Source organism: Tamandua tetradactyla, chromosome 24, assembly GCF_023851605.1.
Source record: "Tamandua tetradactyla isolate mTamTet1 chromosome 24, mTamTet1.pri, whole genome shotgun sequence".
Classification (NCBI taxonomy): domain Eukaryota; kingdom Metazoa; phylum Chordata; class Mammalia; order Pilosa; family Myrmecophagidae; genus Tamandua; species Tamandua tetradactyla.
This window is the reverse complement of record NC_135350.1, coordinates 14,006,062-14,020,218: the sequence shown is the minus strand read 5'-3', so window position 1 is coordinate 14,020,218 and position 14,157 is coordinate 14,006,062. Positions and strand designations below refer to the sequence as shown.

The 14,157-nt window shown below is 36.2% G+C and overlaps 1 protein-coding gene across 1 annotated transcript in view; it reads right to left on the bottom strand.

The window, feature by feature from the left end:
• Positions 1-14,157, bottom strand: part of COL25A1 (collagen type XXV alpha 1 chain) — a 486,980-nt gene that overhangs the window by 148,815 nt on the left and 324,008 nt on the right. The window lies entirely within an intron of this gene.

Here is a 14,157-nt window from a genome sequence, read left to right as displayed (position 1 = left end):
AGAAGGCTGGGAGAGCCTGAATCTGAGGACTTGGCTATGATTCTCAAGCTTCCAACCTACCCTTGACCTCCATCATCCTTGAAGGTCGACTGAGATCAAAACCTTTTAATAGGAGAGTCTGCAAGTTCTGTGCTCTCCATTTCCAGATTTTTCTGTATCGTCACCGTTCTCTCTGTGGAGTAAAGGTAGTAGCTGTACCATCTTGTGTCCTTCTCAGTCACGTTCTGCTATTTATTATTTCACTCCCTTGTCTCTTCAGCCATTACTTTTCCCTTGAATTATTTCCCTCGGTTTTAAAGATGCTCATTCTCTCTCTCTTAAAGAAAAGGAGAAGAAATGTCTTTGCTCTACCCTCATTTTAATGCCCGTTCATCTACCTTTCAGTCTCTACCAAAGTTCCCTAAGGAATAGGCTAGTCATAGAAAGAAAGGAAATTGAATTTTGGAAAATAAAAGGGTGGTAGCATAATAGAAGTTACATATTTTACAGTCTTGTTTTGGTAAAAATAAAGGAAAATGAGTTGAAATACACATTGGTCCTGTGGGCATTTCTTTCCATTAGGAGGAAGAAAGCTGAGCTATGGAAAGGGAAATTGCTGAGCCAGTCCAATGGGCCCTGGAAAGGAGTTACCTTGAGCTAACCTAAAATGAAATAAACCGGTGCTTTGGGGAGGAAGGGTTGACAGAGCCCATAAACGTTGGGATTGCTCAAATTTGTGTCTGAACCTTTTCTCTTTTCACTTTGCTTCCTTCATCAGCTATCAAATATACCCTCAAGACTTTAACTATTACCTGACATATCCTAAATTCTTTTCCAACCTGCAACCCTGCATTCCTAATTGCTCACCAGATGTCTAAACCAAGACATACCACTGTCAGCTCAAACTCAACACTCTCAAACCAGACTTCACAATTTCTGCTGTAAGTCAATCAGGACTACTAATTTTCCTTAAAGAGAACTACTCTTGCAAGCCTAAAACCTCAGTGATATATTTGATTCAGTAAATGTAATAATCTATTGCAAAGTCCTATACATTTGATTCTCTGCAAAATCCCATGTTGGGTGCCAGCACCCTTGCTCCCAAACGGTTTCTCATCTGGATAACCGGCATACCCAACAAGACTCTCCTGGTCTTTCCTCACCCCACTCCATCTTGTGCACTTTTGTCAGATTAACTTTATAATTCCTCAGCTCAGAAGCTTCAGAGGCCTATTTTGTAATGCACAGTGAAACAACTGCTATGGGCCATGATTCTCAAAGAATGCAGAAGTCGTTAGGTGATGGATGGTTGGGAATTAGGTCAACACTAACCCACTGATCAACCAAAATTTATGTGCTTCCAGATATGATAAAATATATCTTTATAAAAGATTGTCCCCAAAATTGAACCCAAACCTATAAAACCTCTACTTTTAGCTAGAAATTTACAAGAAATAAAGAGAATAAGGGAACATGATAACAATACCATGAGGAAGTAATTAGACTGAACCAGAAAGTAAGGTGTTCTCTTTTATGTAGGACAAATGTCCTGAAAAATTGATGACATGTATCAGTCAGCATTCTCCAGAGAAATGGAGCCAAATGGATATATGTGTAGAGGTTTATTTTAAGGAACTGGTTCATCAAATGCGCAATCTGGCAAGTCTGAAATTCACTGGGCAGGTAGTCAGGGTGGAAATTCAGATAGAAGTTGATGTTGTGTCTTGAGAAATAATTTCTTCTTCTCTGGGTATTTTAGTTTCCTAGGCTGCTCAATTAATACCATGAAATGGTTCAGCTTTAATAAGGGAAATTTATTTGCTCATGGTTTTGAGGCCAGGAAAATTTCCAAATCAAGGCATCACCAAGATGATGCTTTCTCCCTGAAAACTATAGCTTTCTGGGGCTGGCTGCCAGTGATCTTTAGCTTCTCTGTCACATGGCAAGGGATGGTGGTATTTCCTGGTCTCTTCCTTCTCTTCTGGATTCCATCTCAGCTTTTTGCTTCCTGTGGCTTCCTCTCTCTGTGTTTGAATGTCATTCTGCTTATAAAGGACTCCAGTAATCGGATTAAGACACATCCTGATTGAGGTGGGTCACACTGTAACTGAAGTAAACTCATCAAAAGGTCCTACTTACCATGGGTTTCACACCCATAGGACTGGACTAGATGTAAGAACATGTTTTTCCAGAGTATATAGAGCTTCAAACCATCACACTAGATAGAATATCTCAGATTTTGCTCTTAAGACAAAAAACTCAACCACATTATCAAGAGTAATCTCCTTTAATTAAAGTCAGCTGATTACGGCTGTTAGACTCATATCTACAAAACACCTTCACAGTATCATCTAGACTGATGTTTGACCAGTGTGAGCACCACAGACTAGCGCAGTTGACACACGAAATTAACCATTCCAGCATGGAAAAATAAACAGGGAAGACTTCCAGTGGACATGGAAACTTAAAAGTTGCAGCAATTAAATGCCTAGTGTGGATTTCAGCCCTTGATTCAAGCTATCCAACTGTAAAAAGACATTTTGAGTCAATTGGGGAAAATTAAATATGGACTATGTATTGCTGATATTAAGGGAATATCGTTAATTTTATGAGTTAATAATGAAATGACAGCTATGTTTTTAAAAGTCCCTATTTGTCAGAAATTCATATTCTGATATTTGTAGATGCACTGATCTGATATTTAGACTTCTGATTTAAAATATACCAACAAAAACAAAACAAAGCAAAACAAAATAAACATGGGGAAAAGGATTCAGAAAACAAAATTAACTACTGGGAATTTTGAAGCTGGGTGATGGGTTTATGTCTGTTTTTGATGCTATTTTCTCTTTCCTTTGAGTATGTTTGAGAATTCCCATAATAAGTTATACAATGTAATTTTTTAAAAAGCTTCAGATTCCTAAAAAATACATTCTTAACTTTTAACTGTGTCTTAAGTCCTCCAAATTTTCTTTTTTGTCTGATCATCCCTTATTTCCATGTCTGTCTTCTCTTCCAGACGGACTTAAATACCAGCTGTCCTGAGATGGCCCTCACTTTTGCCATTCTCCATGTCATTGCTTATGCATTCTTTCTGCTTGGAACACCCCCTTCCGTCTCCATCTTTCCCACAGTCTCATTGACTTTATAGCCAGTCCTTGATGTCTCATCTCAGGAACTTCTCTTCCCTGAATCTTCACTAGATCTCCTTTTGGATATGCTCTTCCCCTTCTTTTTTTTGAACTCCTAAAGCACATAAACCTCTTTGTAAAACTTAGCTTACCCTGCTATATACATATATATGCCTCTCACTGAACAGCCAAGCTCTTGAGGGTAAGGAGAGAGGAATAAGGCAGGTGTAACAACACTGACTTTAGAGGCTCTAATAAGTATGAGCATGTGACCTGTGACAGGTAGTTAAACTCTCTGAGCCTCAGTTTTCACATTTGTAAGATGGAGCAAATGATAAAGACCTCATATGGGAGTTGTAGGAAGTAATTAAAAGGACATGTGGTCTTCTATATATTTTATATCCCTCTCCCTCCTCTCTTCATAATTCAAATGTATAGCCCTGTATCTTATACACGGTAAGGATTCAATAAATATATAAGCAGATATCCACAACCGAGGTCTTTAACAGAGCATCAAGGCTAAAATAAGCATTTCCTGAAAAGTCTGATGAGGCTCAAGAAGTCACAGATTATCTTTACGTCCAACATTTTTCCAATTAATGCTTTCAAGAAAGTATTTGAGCTCAGCCAGAAATTGTGCCTTTGGGGTCATTATAGTTCTTGTCTGTTGACTTATAACACTAGTCCGGAAGAGTTATGACTAACAGCAAAAAGAACAAGTCAACATCACACAGTCTCTTGGAGATGAATGCTATTCAGTGAAAAGTTTTTCTTTTCTCACATCTCAAACCTAAGCAAATATTTTGGCTCCTTTTCTGTTCTGCCTGTGGTTCCAAATTTTTAGAAAGTTTTCTACACGAGTTGCTCCTGAAACCATGGCACTACTGCTTTGAAAACCACCAGGTTACGGAGGTTACTAAATAACTTCCTAATAGCAAACCCATGGCTGATCACAGCTCCCTTAGCTTTTGGCAGCACTTTCTTCTGGGTCTCTTCCTGCCCAATGGGGCTTCCACAGTCTTCCTCTCTGGATCTTTTTTCTCTTTCTGCAGTTAACGAAAGCATCTCCTCCCTTCTCCCTACCTCTCTACCCCTCTACACACTCTCCCTGGGAAATCTAATTAATTTCTGCAGTTTCAGCTACAACTTGCCCATTCTGTCTTCCTGCAGGAACTCTGCTGCCCACTCTACATCTCCTTCTGGATGTATTGTTCTCATTTCAGACTCTTTATGTGCACCACTAAGACTCTGGCTTGTTTTGTTCTAAGTAAACTGCATGCACTCTATTCACAGGCCTAGTAGCCTAAATGCAGATTTCATGCTAATTAGAAAAAGAACTGTTTCCTCTATGCAGATACAGCCCCTTTCCAGGGCTCACTGTTAAAACATGAGTTGGATTGCAGGCTGTACCTGTCCCTTGGCTGAGCAGCCCTTAGCTGTGCACAACCTGGACAAATGCAAATGGTGGCTTTTTGCAAAGAATAACATTTCTTTTAGAAATAAAAAAATTCTATGATGCTGATTGTTTTTCCAAATAGAGCCATAGCTCAAGTTGCCAGGTAAAGGTTTCAAGAAAGGTGTGCTATTATTATTCCAAGCAAAATGATAATAAATGCTGCTTATTTAACCATATGAATTAAGTATACATCACCTTTATCTCCAATCTCATGTATTTTTTATAAAAGAAAAGTCACTTAACCTGAATTATTGTGATGGATTCTGCCTGACAAACACTTAAATGATTAACACTGAAATATATTGTACATTTGAAAGAAAAGTGAAGTGTAAAACTGAATATTTATTAAGGGAAATGGTAGAGTCTCTGATAATTATTATTTGCACTATGTTCACATGTTGTCTATATGAGAGAAAGAAAATAGAATAAAATGTGTCTGGAGCTATTTTTCCACCTACAATCTTATACCAACAAAGTCCCCATCTTAACTTTGCATTATACAACAAATACATTTTATATTAAAACTGTGGTACCAATTGGATGATTGGAGATACTTAGAAAATAAAATTTACACTTATTAAGAATTTCGGTCAGGGTATCAAAATTATCAAGGAATCTGTAAAAACATATATATGAAAGAGTATAGATATAATATATACTTAAGACAATTTGTAAATAAAACATTTAAAGTTTGAAACATTTCAAAGTGACAATTTCATCAAAAAATAATAATTTGAACTAAAACTCTGCTATCTTTAGATATAATTATATACACTTACAAATGTGAGCATAAGTGTTTTAGTTGGAGAGTCCTATACTATAATACTCACTACTATAAAATTCATGAAATTCTTAAGTTAAAGATTTTTAACTTTTCCTAAACCTCTCTATGTTGTAAGGTTTTTATCTTATTAGATGTTTATCCACTTATTTGGGCAAGATAAAGTTTTTATTGCTCTGTTTCCGAGAGTATTTATGTGAGAAACTATATATATATATGGGTGCTTATACATGCATAAATATACTTTTAATAATTTTAATAACACTTATATTGATGCTAAATTCATATGTCAACTTGTCTAGGTTATGGGGTCCAGTTGTTTGGTCAAGCAAGCACTGGCCTGATTACTATTGTGAGAGAATTTTGTGAATCTAACTCATTTGTCAAATGATTGAATTTATGGCTGATTGCATCTATAATCAACAGAGGAGATTGCTTCAGCAATGAGAGAAATTTATAATCAGTTGAAGGCTTCAAAAAAAGAACTAATGATTTTAATAACAGAAAGAAGAATTCCTATTTCTACTTTAGCCAGTCAGCTTCTCCCGGGAATTCACTGAAACCTTCATCAGAGTTACTAACTTGGAGTCTGCCGTAAGGAATTTGGTTCTGTTTCTCTGGAGAACCCTAATACAACCTACGTACGTCCTACACATTCTAAATACTTTATTAAGTCATGCGTTAGGTCAAATAAATCATTCTCATTTTACATGTAAAAGTCTGAAGAAGAAAAGTTAGATAACTTGTCCAAAGTCATACAACTTGCAAATGGTAGATAAAGATTTAAACTCAAGAATCTGCATCTGGAGCCCACACCATTAGCCTTATCCAATGTACTTCACATGCTACTTTAAAAATAGATTGCTAAAAGCTGACGTTTTTCAGTAGGCTAAGTTGTCTGATCATCAAATGAATACAAAATTATCCTTAAATCTTAATTATTAAACATATACATTTATTCAGCAAAAATGCATTATGCATTTCCTATTTGTCAATAACTGTACAAAGCAATTAAGACTCAAAAAATGAGTTAGTTCCAGCTCCTTAGTGAAATTCAGTCTGATACGTTCAATGATAGAAACATGCACGGGATACGGTGGAAGTAGAAGCGAGGGAGTGACAAAAGCTTCCACATATGCAAATAGCGTAAGGTTAACTCAATTACTCATGAAATGCTGTGTGTTAGCCACCTTTATTCAGACAGAGTTAAAAGGAATATATTTGATATAAAATATAGCATAGAGTTGGTAAGAGAAATTCTGCAAATAGTTTCACTGGAAAAGAATGCTAAACTAAAATTAAACTTGAATGATGTTATACATTTTTCAATACACAAATGACCACATAAAAATAGATACAGAATATAGTAAAAATAAAACAAGTTGTTATAACTACATGTACTCTCAAAAATATAAGCCATTTTAAGTACAATAGAGTCTTTCATTTCATATTAACCACTTCATATAATACTAACACATCTAAGGTGCTATGACTCCTATAAACACTGTCATGTAGTCACCACATCACATGTACATAATGGGGATGATAATATTCTGTCAAGTGTGGCGTCATTTATTCAGGACAGAATAATACATTACTAGTTTAATATGACAGTTCTATTACATAGTGAGCAAAATACTTTTCAAGCACACACATACACACAAACACTTTTCAAATTTCTTGGAGAATATGTATGTCTTCCCTTTGCCCCCAAATTAGACTATATGGAACTGAAAAAGGCTAGGCTGTAACACAAACATGAAATATGGGAATTGCTGAAGTGTTAGGTTAGAAGGAGTTTAGTATATAATTAAAAGCATATGAACAGAAAGTTAAATGCCATATAAACCCCCCACATGAAACATTTTATTCATAATTCCTTACAAGGCCTACACAGTTTGATTTTTGTAAATTTCAGTAACACATTGTGAAATGGCAATGACAATGGCAGAATAAAAGAAAAGGAAAAAAAGTGATCTGATAAAAAAGACAGTGATAAAATGACTTCTCTACATCTTCCACTGCTTTTCAATTGAAGCTGAAAAAATTCAAATAGAAGCCACACGTCTCTATGTGTAGATGTCTCGTGGTATTTGCTTGTGGTTTTCTCTGACATTTTTTTTCCCTGAGTAATACAGAATTATAACATACATGCCACTTTTGTCCTCCAAATACCTAAGGGAATTAAACTATCATTGCGTTTATATGAAATGCCAAAGAGGAGTCATGAGGAGAGCTTTGAAATGCTAAAAAAATTTTTAGGCAAAAGAAGGGACTTTAGTCTGAAAGAGAACCTTTCACCTAATACCCTGGGTCCCCTGTTTCATTATCAGGCATTTCTATTGAAGACATTGCTGGGTTTGTTGGGGAAAATTTAAGGCTGATGTATTTATGTGAATAATAAAAGACGGAGTCCTAAGAGATTTTTTTCAAAATAACTAATTTCTACATTTTGTCTTAAACTATTTACTAGTGGGAGAACAATAATGTTTAAGCAAAGTGATATTTCATACAACCACCCTGAACTACATGGTATAATAGCCTTGCTTGTTACAAATCAAAGCTAAGTCTTGACCCTACAAATGAACTGCTAAAAAAATAAATTAATACATCATAAATATGAGCTGGGCTATTTTTACCTGTTTATTTTAAGCAAAGATTACATGTCAATACAAATAAACTATTATAATGAAAGAAAACCAAATACAGTAAAGCATGTGGAAGCAAGACAGAAAGCTTGATAAATATTTGGTAAAATCCCAGAGCTTAGAAACCTCGAAGATTTGATTTAAATAGCATCATTTATAACACAGGCTTTTACTGACTAAAGGATTCAGAATTATGACAAGCTAATAATCTTTTGTGTCCCTTGGCTTCCTTCCCCCGGGAGCTCTCCCACGTATTGCTCACAACTCAACAATATTTGTTGAACTTCTGATACATGAACAATTAAACTAGCTTTTTTGGAGGATACTAAAGATGAAGAGAACAGAGGCCCTGCCCTTAAAGTTAAGAGAAAGAGAGAGAAAAGTGATTACAAATAACTATGATAAAATAGAAGGAAGGAAGGGAGGAAGGAAATTAACATATACTGAGTATTTGTCATGTACCAGGCCTCACGTTAGAAATTTTACACGTATTATTTTAGTCTTCACACCATCATTTGCAATAAGACGTTATTATCTAAGATTTATAGCTGGGGAAAATGAGACTCTGAGTGATCGAGTAACTGGCCCAAGATCACACAGCCTTTAAGTGGCAGAGCCGGGATTTGATTTATGATCTGTCTGGCTTTGAAGTCTATGCCTCTTTCATTTTAGGTGTAAAATAATGTTAAAAGCTGTGCAGATAACATGCAATGGGAGTTTGGAAAAAGAGATAATTTACATTCAACTGAGGTACAGTAAAGATAGCTTGCTTGCTTCAATTATGAAGGCCGATAATATTTGGTCATGTGGAAATCTAGGGGCTGGAAGGGGCGCAGCTCTAGAGAAAAGACCTGTCTAAGGAAAGGAAAATGAGAAAAAAAAAAGATTTGAAAAGAAAAAAGTAAATGGTTTGATTCAGTTTGGGTGATGCATAGTTCCAGGATGACAAGTGAACTAATGAGAGCTACAGCTAGAAAAACAGTCCAAATCAAATGATTGGAATGCCAAGCAAGGAACCAGATTCTATTATAACTCTAAATGGAAAACACACTGAGACTCAAAGTTTTGGGGCCAGAAGAGTGGCAATCAGAACCACACTCGGAAAGTTTTATCTGGCAATATATTTGATGATTGACTGCTCTACCTTGAGGCTTCTACTATAAAGACAGCGAAAAGCTAAATGCTCACCTTCCCAACTTGCTTTCCTTGCAGCAGTGAGTGGCCAGACAGCAGGTATGCCCTGACAGTGCCCTCAGTGGCAATGGGGAAAGCCTAGCTAGACTCAGAGCAGCACCATCCCGACTCTGATGTTTGATGTTAGAAAGGATAGGAAACCAGGACCTGGGACAACTCAAGTAATGTGGAAGGGGCTTGCAGGCATGGGAACCAGATAGTGGTTCAGTTACCAGAGGCCCATGACACAGTTCCATGCTCATGGCAAACACTGACCTCAGATCATCTGCACATTGGAAAAAGGTCTCCTTAAATTCCCCATGGGTTTGATCCAGATTGATCCCGGGCACTAGGCAGATGTGCAGGTGTAGGGCAGACTTGCAGGTGGGGTTAAAGTCACCCTCAGAAGTGGTAGGTCTGCCAGGAAAGACAGAACTTTGACACTCTAATTTGACTATGAATCCTGAAAGGACCATCCTGAGCACAGAGACTGGGCTTATCTTGGTCACCACAGCTTCTCAGCATCAGCACTAGGCCTCGGTCATGGGAAGGGCTAAATAAACACTTGTTGATGGACTGAACCAAATTATGTGAATATGAATTAATGAACACATATGAAGATGACTTGCATTTCAATATATTAATTTGGCCACACCCACCAAAGAGTCTCATTATCTCTAGTTTGATATACTAATGCACATCTGGTTTTTTTTCTCTAATTTTCTTCCTTTCTGCTCTACTCATTCACTATGTCCCTTGCTGTTTTTCCTGTTTTACCAATTTTTCCAAGTCTTTTGGACAATATCCACTCTATTCCACTCCTTTTCATATCCAGGCTTTTGATTTGCTTTCATAGTAGACAGTGGATTCTCAGCAACATCCTTTCTGTTCATTTCCCCACACTTTTTTCCATCTTAACCACAGCTACTAGGCCTTTTTTTCCTAATTCCCTTTCACCATCTCATTTCTCTTGTCAAGAACCATTTTCTCCCCCATTTATGTAAGTGCAGAGATGCCCCTCTCTTTCCTAAGGTCTATTTTCATATTCAGTTTTTCATACTATCACTGTAACAGGGTTCATTGGCATTTAGATTTCCAGCCTTCTTCACAATTTCTTAGCAATCAAAGCAAAACCATCTAAGCTGTCTTAGCTTTCAGAAGATGATCCGAAGGCCTCTCTGAATAATAGAAATTTCCCTCTTTACCTTCAGTCTGCAAAATAAAACCTTATTAATCAGGAAGCCCTTACTGAAGAACATGAAATATTCAAGAAGTGCTTTACTCTCTAAAGGTAGAGTTTTGGGCTGTATAATACTGTTTATAAGATGATGTGGGAACATTCAACATATATAAGAAGCAGTTCATTGGCATAAACATTTGCATGTGGATTAAAAAGTTGCTAATTATAATTTGTACAAGCCTCCAACTCAAACACCTTTGGCTCTTTGGAAATTAATTGTTTGGAACTCTGATTGTATCTCCCTATACAAATATTAATGTAAATATGGTTTATTTTCCCAGCCTAATCCACAAAAGCCAATGCAATTCCTATGTACCTAAAAACAATTCCTATTGTACAACAGAAACCAAACAACATCGGTGATAGTGTCTTTATGGAAAATGCATTAAGTGTTGGAATTTGGAATTTTTTTAATGTATCTCTTGCCAAAGCTACAAAGTGAGAGGAGTGTGAATTTTCAATGGAGTATGTAGACTAGATGAGAAGAGTGCCTGGGTGAAGCGGCTATGATTCAGGGAGAGGAGGGGAACTTTGAGGCTTGACATTTACAGAAGGGAATCTGTTGGTGAACGCTTGGAAGGTGGCAAACTCTTTCTTCCTCTCCCGTTCTTAATTAGTTGCAGCAGAAGGTGGGAAGGAAAGGTAAAAAGAAAATTTTAGAACCTTCATGACCTTCCTTTTTCCCACAACTAACGATATGTGCTAAGAGACAGACAAGGGGCTGTAGGAAGGAGTGGGTTTAGTAGGGAAGAAATGTAGGTAAATATGCCACAGTAAATCTTAGATAAATAACAAAAGGCAAGTTATGCATTTTAGCTCAGAAATCTTATAAGACCAAGGAAATTTTAAAAGTTGACATTTTAAGAAAAAAGTGTATTTCTGTTTTAAGCAAAAACAAAACTTGAAGAAGAAGAGGACAAAGAAGAAGCAGAAGAAAGAAAAAGACAAAATATGACACACACAGAATTACAATTCATGGTGCTGGAAATACACGGTATGTGAATAAGATCATTTTTAGTAAGTCAAATAACAGAGTATGGAAATTTTAAATGAAATTTGGTCAAATATAAGAATCCTTTCAACCATTTAAAAACCCATAAACATTTCCTTATTTGTTTTTCAAATGTATTTTGCTTGCTTATTCACTATATGTAATTTGTAGATTTGTGTTAGGCAGATTTAATGTATAGTTTATATAAATCTGCTTAAGGAAAAGTGGACTCATGGTAAGGTGTCAATTTAAGATACACTACATAAAATACTATAACTCTGCTGCACATTTTTATAATCACATCTACTAGATAGGGCATTTCTAAATGCTCATATTTTTGATAGATAAAATATGTACTTGGGGTTAACTGACTGTTAAAGATACACGTTTTGCAAAAGAAAATTCCCAAGAGTAGACAAGGGATTGAGAAAGTAACACTATAATAGGTGATGGGGAAAATGAAATAAATAGATGGACAGAAGCCTATATAAAGTTATTCATCCATAGTTTGTAAAAATCTTAAAGCTAAATGAAAAACTTCATTAAGAACTATATAATTTAAAATTAAAATTGGAATTTTCTTCAGAAAAATACGATAATGATGTAGATATAAGAGGTAGGTCAGACTTTTCCTTGGGGACATAGCAACACAAACTTTGCCAATTTTTTTGTGCTACAGAAAGACAATATGAGAGTAATTCTTGGCTTCCCATTTCCCCTTAAGCCTATCCCTTCTATTCACTGCTTTTCTTTTGAAATGATGAGGAAGCCATTATGTGATCAGAGTGCCCACTAAAAGCAAAACAGCAGCTAAAATGAAGGAAAACCAGAGCAAACCAACATTTGGAAATGCCAGTACCCTCCCTCCTCCTTGCAAGTTTCCAAAATTTTCAAGTATAGGCAAATAGGTAGATTTTATTTTTCTCAAAAGTCATAGTAAAAATAAGACCCAATATGAAGGTGTTCCTAAGTATCATAATACACTTTCAAATCTTAATGACAGTGATCCATATTGCTCCTGGTTCTGTCCATCCTTGGCTTATTATATTACTGGTTTATCATCCTTCTTTTGCTCATTAGTTGTGGCTGTATACTCAAGATTTATTATCTCTGTAATCTTCTTTTCACAGTTACCCCTCTTAAGCCTCTCATTAACTAAGATGTTTTAATACTGCCTTTATTTGCAAACTTCCAACTCTTTATAACCACATCTGAAGTTTCCACCCATCATTTTGTCAATGGGACACAAGTACTGAATGTTGTAGCAGACATATGTGTTCACTTACATTGCTCCTTGCCCTTTAAGATAAAGCTACAATATAGGTCCCCTATGGCTTCATGCATTCCTCTGGCTGCTGGCGTGTGCTAGACTTTTGCCTGGAGCAGACAGAAGTGCCAGGGAGTTAACACCCAGGCAGGACTCTCAACAATGAGGGAAGGAAGAGAGACTATGGATAAATACATCCAAACTTTCTTGCCTCTCTGGGATGATGTGGAGTCATGTCCCATGTGGGCTGTTATAGGTTCCCCAGCACAATGAGTCCTGGCTGTTCATAGCAGTAATCTGCTTTTCAATGCATCTGTTTTTGGTTTTCTTGACTTCTTTGTGTTATTTCTCTAGTCCCTCACAATGCTTCCTAATCATCTCCCGAATAAAGCCAACTTCTTAACTCAAGGACAGCTTTGGGGAGGGGGATAGGGGCAAGACAAAGCTACTATTAAGTCTTAAAATACATTAAAGACTATAACTTCCCCTCAAAACCAATATTTCACTTTCTTTTACCATCTACTGGTTCACTTTCCTTTCTCAAAAGCTGAGTGCTACTATGGAATGAATGTTTTAGGGACAGACTTGACTTCTGTTCCCACTCCTATAGCATCACCCTGGGTGAATCATTTGTCTTTTCTGATGCTGTTTTCATTTCTATACAACTAGGACAGTGACACCTTCCAGGGTTTTTACTTTGTCCTCATTCCACTTCCATGTAGCAGTTTCAAATTTGAGGAAGAAACTATTCACTTTCTCTTGTGGGCTTTCTGTCTCAATAACTACCTTCAGTCAACTTGGAATATAGGAATGAAAATCACAAATAATGAGAGTTGTTTTCAAATATCAATATAAATTAAAAGCCAATCTTTTTCTCATGAACTTAGTGTGAAAAGGACTGCTTCATGGAAGGATGTGGGTTTTTGTTTGTTTATCAGTCATTTTTATATACAGAGCTCATAAAGTCTCTAAATAATATTCTCTTGAGAATTAGGACACAATAGACTATTACTTCATGATATTCATTGATAAAGATGTTCTGAAAATGTCCAAAGGCATAAGAGTGAAATGGCCCTGGGACATCAAGGGAAAGAAACTTGAAAGAAACTCAACAAATAATTATTTGCAGTTATTATGGTGTTAAAAATTAAAGCATTAATAATTGTATTACCTTCTCCATAGCTTCATACAGACTGCTATTAGTATCAAGGTTGAGTTTGTGATTTTTTTATTGACTGAATTTCTGACAATTCCCTTCTTCTTTTTTACTTTCATCTTTACACACATTTCTATCCTTCCTAAAATTTGTTCATTTTCTTTAATATGACTGAGGGCTTAAAAACTTTTCTGTTGATTGCATTCACATTTCATAATAAATCATGTCTTCGGCAGTTGGTTTATATTGAAAATGTGGAACAAATTCATTATCTGCCTATAATGAATCAAAAATAGCTAGCAGAATGGCAGTCTAAATAATCAGAGCCTGCATGG